The sequence below is a fragment of the Ceratotherium simum genome, chromosome 23 (assembly GCF_057802395.1).
Source record: "Ceratotherium simum simum isolate JZ-2026a chromosome 23, ASM5780239v1, whole genome shotgun sequence".
In the NCBI taxonomy this organism is placed as follows: domain Eukaryota; kingdom Metazoa; phylum Chordata; class Mammalia; order Perissodactyla; family Rhinocerotidae; genus Ceratotherium; species Ceratotherium simum.
The window spans coordinates 16933160-16949403 of NC_141922.1; the positions used below are offsets into that span (position 1 = coordinate 16933160).

General features: G+C 38.3%; 1 protein-coding gene across 1 annotated transcript in view; it reads right to left on the reverse strand.

Annotated features, from left to right (window-relative positions):
• The window catches only part of NSMCE2 (NSE2 SUMO ligase component of SMC5/6 complex), a 228221-nt gene that overhangs the window by 206505 nt on the left and 5472 nt on the right, over window positions 1-16244 (reverse strand). The gene's annotated exons all lie outside the window — the stretch shown is intronic.

Below are 16244 nucleotides of genomic sequence, written 5' to 3' on the forward strand. Positions count from 1 at the left end.
CCAGTCTAGGCATAAGCGTCTGATTATACAAGGCCGTCAAAGAAATTCATGCAAGGAACGTGCCTCTTGCAATGTGGTCACATGCGAAAATGAAGCAAGAAGCACATCTGTTTGGAGCTTGCCCCAAGCGCCTCTAGTCCTTCTCCAAATTGGGTTCATAACTCCCACCCACAGAGAAAAAGCCAGCGCCTGAAGCAGCACCCAGGGACAAGCAAATTAGCATTTCCAAGGTCAACTGCTGACAGGACTAATTGTTTACAGGAACTAGAGCATTCTGGCTGCTGAAGTTAGAAGAGCCTTAACCTCTCTGGCTTGCCGACTCCCATAAGAAACTAATTTACCACATCAGCTACAAAACATGAAAATACTGTAGGTGTGGATTCAAATTAGCATATGACATTTCAAATAGAGGCAAATATTAATAGGATACTCAGAAGTAAGTAATTTTAAGCTGGTTAAACAATTTCGGGAAAAACCTAAAATACCAATCACAGCAGTGATAGGGGAGTGACGAGTATAAAGAAAATCAAGAGTATTATCTCATTTTACTAAACAGTTCGATTTGAATACTCACCATTTGAAAATGGCTAAAAAGTTGCAAAACTAATTGATTTAACTACTCTTATAATTTCTTGCCCTCCTCTGATAGAGTCCCTGAAAAGTTAAGTACCCTATGTTCCTGCTGCTGTCAATTTTGGAGCCATCTGCCATTAAGCATATGAAATGTGGCTAGTCCAGATTAAGATGTGCTGTAAGATTCTGAACTTGGTACAAAAAAAAAAAGTAAAAATAACTCATTAATAACTTTTATATTGATTACATATTGAAATAATATTTTATATATATTAGACTAAATAAAACATTACTAAAATTAACTTCTCATCTTTCATCCTACCTTTTGTAATCAGTACAGCAGAAAATTTTAAATTACACATGTGGCTCACACTATATTTTTATTGGACAGCACTGCTGTATATAAACAATGCTTTTCATTTATATAGAACACAAATATATAATTTCAGTTGTAAAGTACAGAAAGAATAGGGATAAACAGGTTTGGATAATAAAATTATTTTCTCTAGAATAATCAAATTGGTTTCAATTGCTAATCACCAATCTAATAAAAGCTCCATTGTGCTTACCGTAACAAGACAAAATTTTACGTTTTTTTAAAAAAGACACTGATGTTTCAGAAATGATCCTAAAGTCTGTTCTACTTTGCCATGAGCTGTCATCTTCACCTAGCATTAAACTAGTCTTAATTCTTTCCAAAGGTCAAAGATATATGATAAAGTGCTAGTCCAATTTTTAAATCTGGTTGAGTGATTCCAATTCAGTTTTTTCTGTAGTACTCATTTTCATATCCTCTTAGGTCACTGAAACCTAACCCATGCCTTTACTCCAAAGATAAAAAAGTAGAATCAACAGAAAGATTATTCTAAACAGTCTAGAAAAACCCAGGCGGTATTCAGACACTATACATCTTCTGTTTTAAAAACTAAAATATGACTCATTTACTATTTCAAAAAGTGACATCCCAATGCGAATGGGAGAGCTTAGCAAACAGGAGAGCACAGCGAGCAATTATTTCCACACATTCCATCTTGTGGAGAAAACACGCCAACTTTCAGGTTATTACAGTCAGTGGAAGAAAGAAAATGTGGAGGTGTTGGAATGGTTGGAAATTTATGGAGTGAGACTGCACAGTAACATGAGGTGAAGTGAGGCAAACAACAGCCAAACTTTCCTCTCCATAGCTCTTAAAAAGGAAACGACTCAACTTTCTAACGAAGGAAGCCAATAGGAAAGGAAAGCACATTTCACACTTTTTAACATCCTAAAACTGTCCCAAACACAAGTGGCCCACCAGTAGAAGGGCAAAACAACATGATATTTATGTGAAAAGTACGTGTAAATCTTTTTTTTAAAGTGGTTTTTAAATGTAAACAACAACAACAAAATCAAGATCCAATAACTTTGAATAATAAATAATAAATATGAGCTGTATATTTCTGTTTTGTGACAGGGCCTGCATCTACCACTGATAAATGAAACTGACTAACCTGAACAATCAAAGGTAAAGCAACGGAAATGAGAGGTATATTCCTCACTCCTGGAAGAATTGATCTTAAAATGTTGCAATCTTAATAGTCCTATAGTTTCTCTGGCCTGATAGAGTCAGTACATTTTTGTTTTTTTAGAGATAGGGAATAATTCAGACTCTAAGCTACTAAATTTCAATAATGTAGTGGTTGTAACTTTTACACAATCCCGAATTCTGCAATCAACAAACACAGGTCAATAAGGCTGATGGCTACCCCATAAGAAGTATTCTGGTGCCACCTAGTGGCACAAATTTCCTGTCAAATGGGAAATAAAGATTAGACCAGGGTTCTCAAAGTGTGGTCCGGGAACCAGCAGCATCAGCATTACCTGGGAACTTGTTAAAAATGCAAATTCTTGGGCTCATCCCAAATCTACTGAAACTCCGGGGGGTGGGACCCAGCAATCTGGGTTTTAACAAGCTCTCCAAGCGATTCTGGAGCACCCTCATGTTTGAGAACTATTGGATTAAACAGTCCTTACACAAAATTTAAGTGCAAAGTCTTAAAAAATTAGGTTCATAAATTAACAGAAGTGCTCAATTTCTAATTTTGGAAAGCAACTTATTTTTCTACACTCTGGATCCAAATATCTGTTTTAGAGAACAGTCTTAAAAGCCACTTACTAACACATTTATATACATTCAATACCAATGAGCATCGAACGAGTCCCAGCCTCTGAAAATATCAAATGAGCACCCTGAGGTCTTTGCCCTTTGCCCAGTTCAAAGAGAAGACCAGACACATTAATAACAAAATAAATATAAATGCAAAAAGCCCTGTGAAACAAAGAAAAAGCATTAACTGGTATCAGGATATCTGGATAGGGCATGTTACTGTATCTGAAGGGGGAGAGGAGCTGGGAACACATGAAAAGCCAAGGGGATAGAATATTAGTGATTGTTAAATTAAAGGTCATCTACCCTAATGAAAAAGTTCACTGTATACATCTGCCCTGTGCAACTAAGTTATAAAGTAGAGAAGTGTAGGTCTGATGAAGCCTCGCTAACTTGTTTATTTTCTATTTAGGTCTTACAGAACATGGTTACCTGAAACAGCAACTTAAAACAACTGGGGTTCAGTAAAAGAAGTCCCATAATTTATCTAGATATTTGCATTTCTTTAAATTCAGCTTATTCAGCTTAATATTGTCTTTCTTTGGGGAAAAAAACAATTTTAGCAAGTATCTATTTATTCATAATTAAAGAGTCATATACTTGAATAAAAAAACTACATCAAGAGATATATCCCCAGTATGGCCACTGGTCCACACAGTCATAATTAAGTACCATCCCATACTCCGTGCTCAAATTGCAAAGCTATCACTTAGGAGAAAAAAATCAACTCTGAAAAGCTAGGCTTGCAAACCTAAGCCTCTAATATGACAGGTAACATCACAGACACTAATATACATGGTATAAGTATATAAAGGAATTTCAAAGACTTGCTCTGTTGATTAGTTTTGATTTTGTCCTTTTAAAATATAAACTTAGACGCACACACAGACCACCTATTTAATTCTAACATTTTAAGAGCAACTAACTGCCCACAACTGGATGAGTTTCTGAAAAAGCTCTTTCCTTTTTTCTTTTCAAACCTTCCCTCCATCACAAGTGAGTTAGTAAAAGTATGTCACAGAAAGATGAGACAACGGTATAATATAAATATTAATAATAATTTTTAAAACACAAGAAAAAAAACCTTTGAACTGATTTTTTTTTAAATTTATTTTATTTTTTTCCCCCAAAGCCCCAGTAGATAGTTGTATGTCATAGCTGCACATCCTTCTAGTTGCTGTAGTGGGACACGGCCTCAGCATGGCTGGACAAGCGGTGCATCGGTGCGCGCCCGGGATCCAAACCCGGGCCACCAGCAGCGGAGTGCGAGCACTTAACCACTAAGCCACGGGGCCAGCCCTGAACTGATTTTTTAAAAAGAATTTTCCTCGTTGTCACTATCATTACACAGATGGATCTGTGTTGAGCCGGTGTCTGGGACTAAGTGCCATACTGCTTTGCCAGTTCAGTGCTCTGCTGTTTACTAGCTCTGTGACTGTGGTCAAAATTAACTTTTTGAGTTCTAAATTTTCTCATTTGTGAAAGAGAAGTATAACCTCATAAAATTGCCATAAGAACTAGAGAAAATATACAAAAAATGCCATGAACATCCTAATAGCTGTTAAGGATTACCATCCATTGACAGCTATCAGAAAGAGAAGGAGGCACCAGATAAATCTAGGTCAAGAGGCTGAAGTCAGGTGAAACTGGGTTCAAATTCACAAATTTCCTGGCTGCCACTTGGGTGCGTGCCCTAAGTTATATAAGTAAGTTATTTGAACTCAATGAGCCTCATTTTCCCATCTGTGAGTTTCAGTGATTTCTGACCTCTTTCAGCGATTTTTACTACATGCCCCTTTGTTTAAGAGTACCTGCCTATATAGTAGGCTATGGCAGCTCCCTTTTCTTCACCCACTTCACTGCTTTTGTAAATGGTTGCATCAAGAGGCAAGGCATGTTTCCTGGCCAAGACTAAACAATTAATAATGGCAGTGATATATTTAATAGCAACATCTCACACATGTTTCCAAGACACAAATCAATATTCATGGAATCTCACCAGTTGAGGAAAAAGGTGACCCTGAAGCTCCTCCCATACAGAGGTTTTATAACCTTTAGAGTCTTTTACCAAACACAAATGTGCTCCAGTGTGAGAACTGCCCAGTGGTGTGCTGATAACTGCTCAACAACCAGCTCTCCAGATGGGAGGAGGGGCTGATTTGTGGATTTGCCCATTTCTGTGGGTGGGGTTAATTCTCCTACCATGGCTCCTACAACCCAACACCCAAATTCCTTAATCACTTGATCAACTGAGTCATTCAATAAGCATTTACAGAGACCCTAAAATATACAAAGCCCTGTGCCAGGCTCTGAGGACATGAGGATGACTATACATGCATCCAACCCTCAAGGACCTTACAGACGAGTTAGGGAAATATAATAAATACAATAAAGAAATAGAAAATACAAAGAGAATACAAGGAATGCTATAATCTCTGAAAACAGGGAAAATCCCTAATTGCCAGCAGGCAGTACAATAAAAGTTCAAGTATTATTTACCTGAAGAACTCTTAGTATTGCCTATGATTTCTACTTTGCAAATTTCAACAATTCTGAGTTGCTTTCACCAGAGTTAATTAATATGCATGTGCATGTATGTATGTATGTATACATACATGTGTATATCTGTATACCAGAGTTCCTCAGCCTCAGCACTATTGACATTTTAGGCTGGATAGTTCTGTGTTGTGCAGAGGCTGTCCTATGCTTTGTAGGATGTTTAGCAGCATCTAAACACCCAGAGGCTGGTAGAGGCCAGCAGCATACACCTGCACTACCTCCAAGTTGTGAAAACCAGAAACGTCTCCAGATATTGCCAAAGGTCCCCTGGGGGCAAAATTGCCCACTGTTGTATATGCATGCATGTATGTATGCATATGTGCATATGGATGGGGCATATACATGGATGGAGTATATATATATGGATTCATGGATATGGACCTGTGTGCACATATGAATGGATGAGCTAGATAATCAATTAGAGGTAATTTTCATAGTAATTTCCCTATTAGGTTTTAAACATATTCATTCATTTATTGAGTGCTTACTATGTACCAGGTGCTAACAGAGGCAACAGAAGGAGGGAGAGGTACCTGAAAAAAACCCCTACTGTCACGGAGCTTACACTCAGGGCAGAGACAGACAATAAACAAAATAAATACACCAATTATACAGTATGTTAGAAGGTGAGGCAGTGTAAGAAAAATCAAGCAGGGAAAGGGGTTAGACGTTCTGAGATGAGCGAGAGGAAGGACGGGTTGCCATTCTAAATTCCCAGGACTTACACATGCCGGGCAAAACACTTATGCTCAAATTTTCGGATCATGTGCTTGCAGGTAACTTCTTGAGCAGAGAATCTGAAAACAAGTCTAAATTTTATTAGATTTAATGTTAATATGAGAGGCAATGCACTCATTTTGGTTCATAACCAGTAGGAGAGTAGAATCCTCCCAAATCCATGGGGGGCTGTCACACTACTCCACCACTTCCTCACTCCTGTTCTCTGCCCTGCCCGGGAGTCTGCTAACGCTCACTCTGAAAAGCTCCCCATTCCCTGAAGTAAGAACCACTGGGCAAAACCACCAGAGATTACCTAACCGCTACGGTTCCTTTTAGCAGCAAAATGACATTAATGGATTATCAATATGAACTTGGTGAAGACTGCTGATGAGAAAGGAGAGGGTGATGAGGAAAAGGAATATGAATTTTATTCTGGTAAATTTTTTTGCAGGCCTTAATTGACGTTAGAAGGCTGTTTTACACTTTATTGCACTCATGTCCTAATCCACATCATTGTGCAAATTTTCCTTGTGATTCTTTTTATTAACACATTTCAATCTCCTCCTCCAAAAATTTATTTCATCAGAAGCTCTTTTCACTCAGTTAACTACAGAGCCTACAAATATGCTACCACAATGAACAAACACACACAGCCCTGGTGTGACATAAAAAGAAACATATATTTGGTCTCTGCCCCTAAAACTCTTGGAATCATCAAAATGACAAATGTCTTTTTGTATGCTAAAGAGATGACTGGTGGATAGGGACTCCTGGAGAGCCTCAAGATGGGGGATGGTTGCCAGGGGAACTAACCATGTGATTAGAGGTGTGGGGGGGATCAAAATTGGCCACCCCAAAATGTGTCTCTTTGGCATGAGGAATACTTTGGGCTGGTTACTTTTAAAAACTGCAGACATGGGAGAAGCTCTGAAAAGAAGTTACCCCTTGTAAGAGACATTTACATTTGTAAGGGAAATCTCCATTTGTAAAGGTATCTCCCTCTCAGTACTAGGCAGAAGTGGGAATGACCTTATCTCTAGAAACTCTTCTCACTGACCTTATCTCTAGAAACTCTTCTCACTGCGGAAGGCAGAAGGTGAGGACTTAAATCTGCATAATAACCTTACTCTTGTTTACTGTGCTTTTCTGGTAGTCTTCCAAAGCTGACTCCCCCTACCACCAACATCCTCCTTTGTCTTTACCTGAAGATGCTATTTAAGATGAAAACCTCCACCATTTTGGAGAGTTACCCAGTTTTTCCTGGGTCTCTCCCATGTATACATGTTATAAAGCTTTGTTTGATTTTCTGATTTTATTCTGCCTCATGTCCATTTAATTCGTACCCCAGTCAGAAGGACCCAGAGAGGGTAGAGGGTATGTCTTCCTCCCCTACAGAGGGTTGGAACTTTCAGGCCCATCCCAAGACGTCCAGGGAGGGGAGAGGGGCTGCAGGTTGAGTCAATAACCAGTGGGCTACGATTTAATTTATCATGCCTATGTAATGAAGCCTCCATAAAAATCTCTAAAGTACAGGTTCAGAGAGCTTCCAGGTTGGTGAATATGTGGAAGTGCTAGGAGGGTGGCATGCCTGGAGAGGGCATGGAAGCTCTGCACTCCTTTCCCCATACCTTGCCCTATGCATCTCTTCCATCTGGCTGTTCCTGAGTTGTATCCCTTTATAATAAACCAGTGATCTACTAAGTAAAACGTTTCTCTGAGTTCTGTGAGCTGCTCTAGCGAAATTATCAAACCAGAGGAGGGGGTTGTGGGAACCTCCAAGTTATAGCCAGTAGGTCAGAGCACAGGTGACAACCTGACTTGAGATTAGCATCTGAAGGGGGTAGGGAGGCAGTCTTGTAGGACTGAGCCCATAACTTGTGAGATCTGACACTAACTCCAGGTAGATGGTATCAGAATTGAATTAAATTGTAGAACACCCAGCTGGTGTCTGCAGAGAATTGGAGAATTGCTTGGTGTGGGAAAAACACCCATATGTTTGGCGGCTAGAAGTGTCAGAAGTGTTTTGAGTAGTAGAGTAGAAATAGTGCAGTTTTTCCTTACACCTGGAAAACATGAAGATATTGGCAAAATAACTGAGTTTTTCTAAAGAGCTGGATTTTTGATATTCCATAACCAATGTCTTTATACTTTTAGCACTACAGATACTGTAATTAAGCATGTATTTTCAATAGTTTTCATTTATTTAAGTTATAATAATATTTTGCTTTTATAATTGGCTCCAGTTCTAAAAGCTATAAGAAATATAAACTTTGGCTTCTCACGGTTACTGTTATTTTTATCGTCATTGTGACCACCACCACCACTATAATCACCTACTTCAAATTACCGCTTTTATTCAACAACATAATAATGGAATAAAGTACAGGGGCAAGGCCAAAAAGAAACCTTCCCAATTAACTACTCCTCTGGCTACAAGAAGCAGTTCTCTAGATGGAGAGATATATTACAACATAATGAAAATCCAGAATGTAGATCTTCCTAAGAAAATAAGTCTTGAGAATGAGAGGTCGGTGTGTGCTGGCATATCAAATCATTAAGCAGTTTTCAAAACAACTTTAATATAACAGATTTAAGTAAAATGGTTACTCTTTTTTCATAAAATAAGGTGACAGGTGATGGTTATGAGTGACGACAATTTTCTTTTTATTTTTCTCCATATTCATCAAATTTTTAGATTTAGGAATGCCTTACACCAAGAGTAAAATTAGAATATTACCTCCAAAAGCACCCAGATTTGGAACTATTCACTCAACTAATGCTTAACATGTGCAAATTTGAAAGTTCAGTTATTCATGAGAACCACAAACTTCCACGCCACGTAATTTTTAACTCTGATGGCTGTTCTTTATTCTTCATTAATTCTGAAGTAACTGTCACAAAGTGAAAACTCTGTTTCTTGCCTAGGTGGAGACTAAGGTGAGAAAAAAAGGAATCAGGTTTAAAAAGGTGATGATTCTCAGCCAGAATACGAATTCTGGACACTTGAAAGAACAGACTATCATTCACTCAATTCACTATATTACTTCTATCAGTCAGGACTGCAACGGGCTGCAGGGAGGAGGAAACCTGGCTGCCATCGCTGGACCAAAAAGGAACTGATTTTCCCGCCATTACAACAAGTCCAGACGTAGACAGACCAGGGTGGGTACAATGGCCCCAAAAGGTCCCAGTTTCTTCCTTCTATGACCAGATTCAACTCTGCTTTTACAAACAGAAAAGGCTAAAGCCAAGAGAGGGCAGTCTCTGGCTTCTTCAGAACGTGAGGATGTTCAAGAAAAGGTGTTGAGAACTGCACTAGTAGAAAAGGACAAAAGCTGATGGGCTATTCCAGAAAAAGCAAGCAACCTCATTTTGGTATTCAAAAAAAAGAAAAGAAAAATAATGTTACCCTCAACAACATAACTAAAATTTTCTGAGCTAAATGTTGCTAAATGTTATTTCACTGTTATTTGCTGCCAGTGCCTTAAACACACCGATTTTCAATACAGTGTAATGCTTAAGGGAGAAACTATGGAGTCGGACCGCTTATGCTCAAATCGACTCTACTGCTTACTAACTCTGTGACCTTAGGAAAGTTCTTAACCTCACTAAGCCTCTGTTTGCTCATGTATACTGTGGGGATAACAACAGTCCCTACCCCACAGGATAAACGTTAGGACCAAATGAGATACCACATGTAAAACAGCACAGTGCCTACACACACCTGAAGTGTGTAACCAGTTCAGCTATGATTATCTTTATCATTATGACCATCATCATCATCACCATACCCTGACACAGTTCAGCAAACATCCAATTAACTGCCTGACCATAATAACTGAAGTCTTGCTGCCTTGTGGCTCCACTGAGTCATAAGAAGAAAAGCAATATGTGGAGAAAAATCTAGAGGCCTCCAACAAGGCCTTTATTAGACCCGTTCTCATCTATTAGACCCTTATGCAATTTAAAATGTATCCTTTTATCCTTTTCTTCCAAATGTTCCTTATCCTTTTCTTCCAAATGTTCCTCACAAATATTTAGCAAGAATGTGATAAAAACTTTCAATCCTCAATGCATATACATTTTCCACAGAATTGCAAAGCATTAACCAAACCTCTGAAGTCCATCCACAGACATGCCCTGGCACAGGGGCATGGAGAGAGAGGACACAATCTGAGGTACATTAACATTTTAGAGAAGGGCCATTCCTCAAATTTACTTACTTAAACTTAAAGGGCTTACAAAAATTCAATTGCTTAAAGATGATGTTACTAACAACAATTCTGGTAAATTAGGTCAGCACATTCTGCTCAAGAAAGCAGAAAAGCACATAATAAATTTAAAAATCTGAAAAATAAGCTCCAGTTATCTGAAAAATCTCCTAATGTAACAAACTTCATTTCCCAATTTGGTCAAATAAAGAAGGTATTATTAGAATACCAACAAATTTAGAGAAAAGCTAATAGACATGGTGGCAGCGAGTCTAATTGCCTAGACACCATATGCTGAACCTAACACAGGCAAAGGCAATCATTTCAGATAAGCTGGAAAGTTGAATGAGACAACCACTGGGTAAAGGAATACGCAACAAAACAAAACAAAACAAAACACATCACCACCCCTCAAATTCTTGGGAGCAAGAATCCCCTTTACCAATAATTTAATAATAGCAACAAGAGAACTGCAGTGCAAAGTGAGAAAATGATACCTAAGCGATCACTATCATCTATTTTATCAAAGCTCATTCTAGTTTGTGATGAAACTGGGCACCCCAAGAGGTCAACAAAAAGTTTGCTAATTTTATAAGGCTAAGAGGAAAAAGAAATAGTTCTGCTCTGAAGATAGTTCAGGACTCTCCCACTTGCTCTTATGCACGTTAATTTCTCCCAATCCATTTGCTGGACTGTGGTCCAACAAAATAGTCAACTCAAGTGCAAACCAAATGACTAAAATAATAACAGCTAACATTTACTGAGCACGTATTAAGTGTCAAGTACTGCTCTAAATATTTTGGTAAGTATCTCATTTAATTCCCACAATAATACCTTTTACTAATGAAAAATCTAAGGCAAACAGAAGTTCAGAACTTGCCCAAGATCAAAAAGTAATAAATGATGGAGCTGGAATAAGAAACCAGCCATTCTGTATGCAAAGCCCAACTCTCCTACATATACTACCCTGCCTATATTACAACGTGGGTATAACATAAGATACAAAGCCCTCTGTATGTCTTCTTTGGAAAAATGTCTATTCAGATCTTCTGCCCATTTTTAAATCAGGTTGTTTGTTTTTTCTGTTGTATGAGTTCTTCATATATTTTTGGATATTAACCCCTATTGGATACATGATTTACACATATCTTCTCCCATTCAGTAGGTTGTCTTTCGTTTTGTTAATGGTTTCCTTTGCTGTGCAGAAGCTTTTTAGTCTGATGACAGATGGAAACTACACTTTTGGTGGTGAGCGCACTATAGTATATACAGATGTTGAATTATAATGTTGTACACCTGAAACCTATATGTTATAAACCAATGTTACCCGCCCCCAAAAAAAGATACAAATCAAATCCTCTTCAACTCAACTATAATATCTTAGTTGAACTTATTTTTTCACCTGAGCTACTGAAATAATCTCCTCGTTAGCCACCTGAGGCATCTCCTTCCTCCACAGCATAGCATCCTCAGTATTGCCATGAGGGTTATTTCTCTATAACTGGATTTTACCATGCTTCTCCTCTACTTTAAACTCTCCAATGATAAAGTCCTAACTCCTTGGCAGAGCATGACCTTTTAGGTACTCAATGTTCACTTAATGATCAAATAACATATATATTTCTTATTTCTCAGCTAGACTGTAAACAACTTGAAGGAAGAAACTTTTGTTAATCTTTGTAGTTTTGGCTAACATGTTTGATGAATTATTTAGCTGGGCTCAAACCTAAAGCCTAAACAGACTTCCAAACTCATCCATCTTTGTTCCCCTCTTCACATGACAGGCCGTCTTCTAAGCTCTGACCCCTAAATTTACTAACTGCTGGCTATCATTTATGATAGCTATTGAATAAACAATGCTGACAGCAGTTTGCATCTATTTTCTTATTTAATCCCAACAACCTTACGAAGTGGGCATTTTTTATCCCTACTTCACAGATAAGGAATTAGAAGTTCAAGGCAGTTACCCAGCTTTGAGCAAGTTTCAGAACTAAGGATGGAGCTGGGACTGGAGTCTGTATCAGGCTGATTCTAAGTTCTTGTAATTGAGCACAGTAATGCTATCGGCTTTGTCTCCTCAAGTCTTTCATCTACTGTTATAGGCTCAGTTACCTTCCAAATTCCTTAAATATCAGGTGTTTTTCTACTCCCTAGGTCCTTGGACAACACCTCAGTCTGGTGTCACATTAAAACTGCTCTCCTAACGAGCTCTGGCTGCTCATTCCAGTGGAGTCATCCTCGGCATTCTCCCTGCCGGAGTTTCTCATTTCATCTACCTCCTGCTCGTAGACACTCCAATTCAGTTTCATAACCAGTGGTTTTCATGTGGTCCCCGAGACCCTTTCACGAGGTCCACAGAGTCAAAACTATTTTCATAATAATTGAAAAATGTCGGGCCGGCCCCGTGGCTTAGCGGTTAAGTGCGTGCGCTCTGCTGCTGGCGGCCCGGGTTCAGATCCCGGGCGCGCATTGACGCACCACTTCTCCAGCCATGCTGAGGCCGCGTCCCACAAACAGCAACTAGAAGGATGTGCAGCTACGACATACAACTATTTACTGGGGCTTTGGGGAAAAAAATAAATAAATAAAAATTATAAAAAAAAAAAAAGAAAAATGTTTCTTTGGGGGTTTTGTTTAGTTTCTTTTTTAGTACGTTGGACATTTGTAATAATGGGGCAAAGGCAAGTGGGAAAAACTGCTGGCACCTTAGGATGAATCAAAGCAATGGCACCACACTGTTCTAGCATAAGTCACTGTATTCTTCTCCAGCGCACACTCATAGCAAAACAGATGCCAGTTTCACTTAAGAAAGTCCTTGATGAAGCAGTACAAGCAAATTATTAAATCTCAATCATTGAGTACGTGTGCGTCTTTTAACATTATATGATGAAACAGTAAGCATTCATAAAACACTTCTGCTGCATACCAAAGAATGATGGTTGTCTCAAGGAAAAGCCTTGTGTAATTGTTTGAGTTGCAGGCTCAACTAGCTGCTTTTTTCATGGAACACACTTTTTAATGGAAAGAATGACTAACAGACAAACTATGGCTGTTCAGATTTGGGTATCTGGCAGACATTTTCTCGAAAATAAACAAGGTGAGACTGTCATTTCAAAAACAACAACTAATAGTATTTGTTGCTAATGATAAAATGACAGTTTTAAAGAAAAAATTAGAATTTTGAAAAATTTGTGTTAACCATTTTAAGTCTGAAAGCTTACATGACTTTTCTGATGAGATCAGTGGTGATATTAATTATTTGCAGCCTTGTAACATATTTTCTGTTTTCCCACTGTTCTGCTATTTTAATGTTAGTCCTCCTATTAAGATGGTAAGGTCTATGAAGGGAGGAAGTACTTAATACTTGTTAGTTTCCTCTTTAAAACCTAGAATTGACTACACAGAACAGTCATTGGGTAAATATCTGTTGACTACCTTGTTATTCTGACTCCTGATATTAGTTAAAATGTGTGTGTGTATATGAGTACGAAGCACATGTGTATCGAAATGAGTTTATAACTATTCTAGACTCTCAGTGACTTTCTGTCACAGTTCTTTAGTTCACTTTTTCTTCATATAACTTGCTCAAATTTTTTCTTAAATTAGTTTTTTTGATAAATGCAAAACCAAGTTATTTGCTGCAAAATTAATCCAAATAATCAAAATAAACAATTCTCTCTTTCAACAAATATTTAATGGCTATATATGGCTTGAAAGTAGGGGTTGGCACACTATGGCCTGTGGGCCAAATCCAGCACTGTCTATTTTTATAAATAAAGTTTTATTGGAACACAGTTATGCCCATTCATTTATGTATTGTTTACGGCAGCTATTGCATCACAACAGCAAAGCTGTGACAGAGACCACATGGCCCACAAAACTGAAAATATTTGCTATGTAATCCCTGATAGAAAAACTTTGCTGACCCTTGCTTTAGAGCATGAACCTTTCAAAAAATGATGTTTATATTTCTTTTTAATTTACATAGAGTATGTTGTATTTTGCACCAAAACATACTTATTTAAAAAAATAAAACAACAACAACAAAAAGAACATTCAAGAGCATTCAAAGCAAATCCTGAAAAAACTGATTTAATCCCCCAGGAGGTTTATGTTCCAGCTCTTCTGTTTAAGATTTTATTATAACTTTTATCCAGGGTTACCTACCAAAGTAAAATATCCATTATCACCAAAAACATACTAGAAATCAGGCTGAGCAGGGTTAAGACCTCTAGAGGCCACCTACTACAAGATTACAGGTGCCCTCTGCTGCTGGCCGTGAATGAATAACTGGTATGGAGCTGGCCTTCCTACCATGAATGACTAGAAAGCTGGACAAAATATGAAACAACTGTTTTCAGAGAGTGGGCCAACAGGCAGAGCTGAACTGTGATTCCTGCAAAAAGGAAACAACTGAGATAAGTCCTGCATTGCCCTCCTCCTTGCACAAGGAAGGAGGATCCAAGCAGAGCACAGCAGTCTTGAAGGACTGAGCAGACCAAGACTGGAGTTCAGAGAGGCTGAGGCAGCAAGGGTTTGCAAGACAGAGCACTGGGAGGGAGCTGTGCAGAGAAAGCGCTCTAGGAATCTGCACGGCGATCCCCTTGAGTTTGATGCTGAATCCTAAGCTGCTGAGGAACAACTGCCGGGAGCTGTAAAGTGAACAACTGCCAGAATTCACACAGGACTAGATGACATTCAAATTCCATCCAGCAGAGCAGCACTACTCACCAAACCCTCAGAGCAATCAATGGAGACTCCAGAAGGGCCAAACTTTGTAACAAGGCTAAATTAGCCCTAAACTAGAGCTGCCCTAACAAAGCTTAACAACAAGCCTGAAAAGGAATGGGCCTCATCCACAAATTACTTAGCTGCCTGCCAAGACAAACGTCAACACTCTTCAAAGAAAGGGGACAAAATCCAAAAACTCAACAACATAATACACACCATGTCCATGTGAAGAAGCAGCAAGAGACAGAGATGACAAATTAGCAAAGATATTAAAACAGCTATTATAAATATGCTCCATATACTCAAGAATATAGAGGAAAAGAAGAGCATATTAAAGAGAGAAATGGGAGATAGAAATAAGATTCCATTTAATTCTTTTTGTCTTTGAGAGCTGAAAAATACAATATCTGAGATTAAAAATTCACTGGATAGACTTAACATCAGATTAGACACTGCAGAAGATAAGACTAACGAACTTGAAGACAGAGCAATAGGAAACTATTCAAACCGAAGCCAGAAAGAAAAAAGCCTGGGAAAAAATCACCCAAGCCTCAGTGACTTATGGGACATTATCAAGCAGTCTAACACACATGTAACTGGAGCCCCAGAAGGAGAGAAGGAAGAGACAGAAAAAGTATTTGAAAGAAATAGTAGCAGAAATTTTTCCAAATTTGATCAAAACTATAAGCCCACAAATACATTAAAGCTCAAAGAACACCAGACAGAACAAACACAGAAAATCGCACCGAGGCACATCACAATCAGATTGCTGAAAACCAGTGATATTAAAAAGAAAACAAAAAGATTATGTTTCTCCCCTGCCTCCATATGTAATATAAAACAAAAACAACTCTAATCCAAAGAAGCCAAATAACATCTTTCTAGATCTTCTGATTAAAAAATTTTGGTCAAGATCACTTTTGTCATTTTTGTAGAGGCCTTCCTTTGCCGGTACCCCTGTCTAAGCTTAGTCTGTCTATTGGGTAATCAAACATGAACAAAATATAGTTAAATTACTGGAAAATAACTTTATCATAATGCATTTGTATACTGTACAATTCACATATGTCAATACTTTTGATTGTATGCTCCTTGAGGTCAGGAATCTTCACCTTTTAGCCTGTAAATTTCTAGCGCAGTTTCTAGCAGCACATAACTGTTCAAACACACATGATTGAGTCTATCTCATTTCATCCTCAGTACATCGCTATGTGGTATGTAGAACAAGATGAGAAAACAGATGCCCGGAGGGACTAAATGATTGCCCAAGGATATTCACAGGGTAAGCAGTATCTCACATCCTA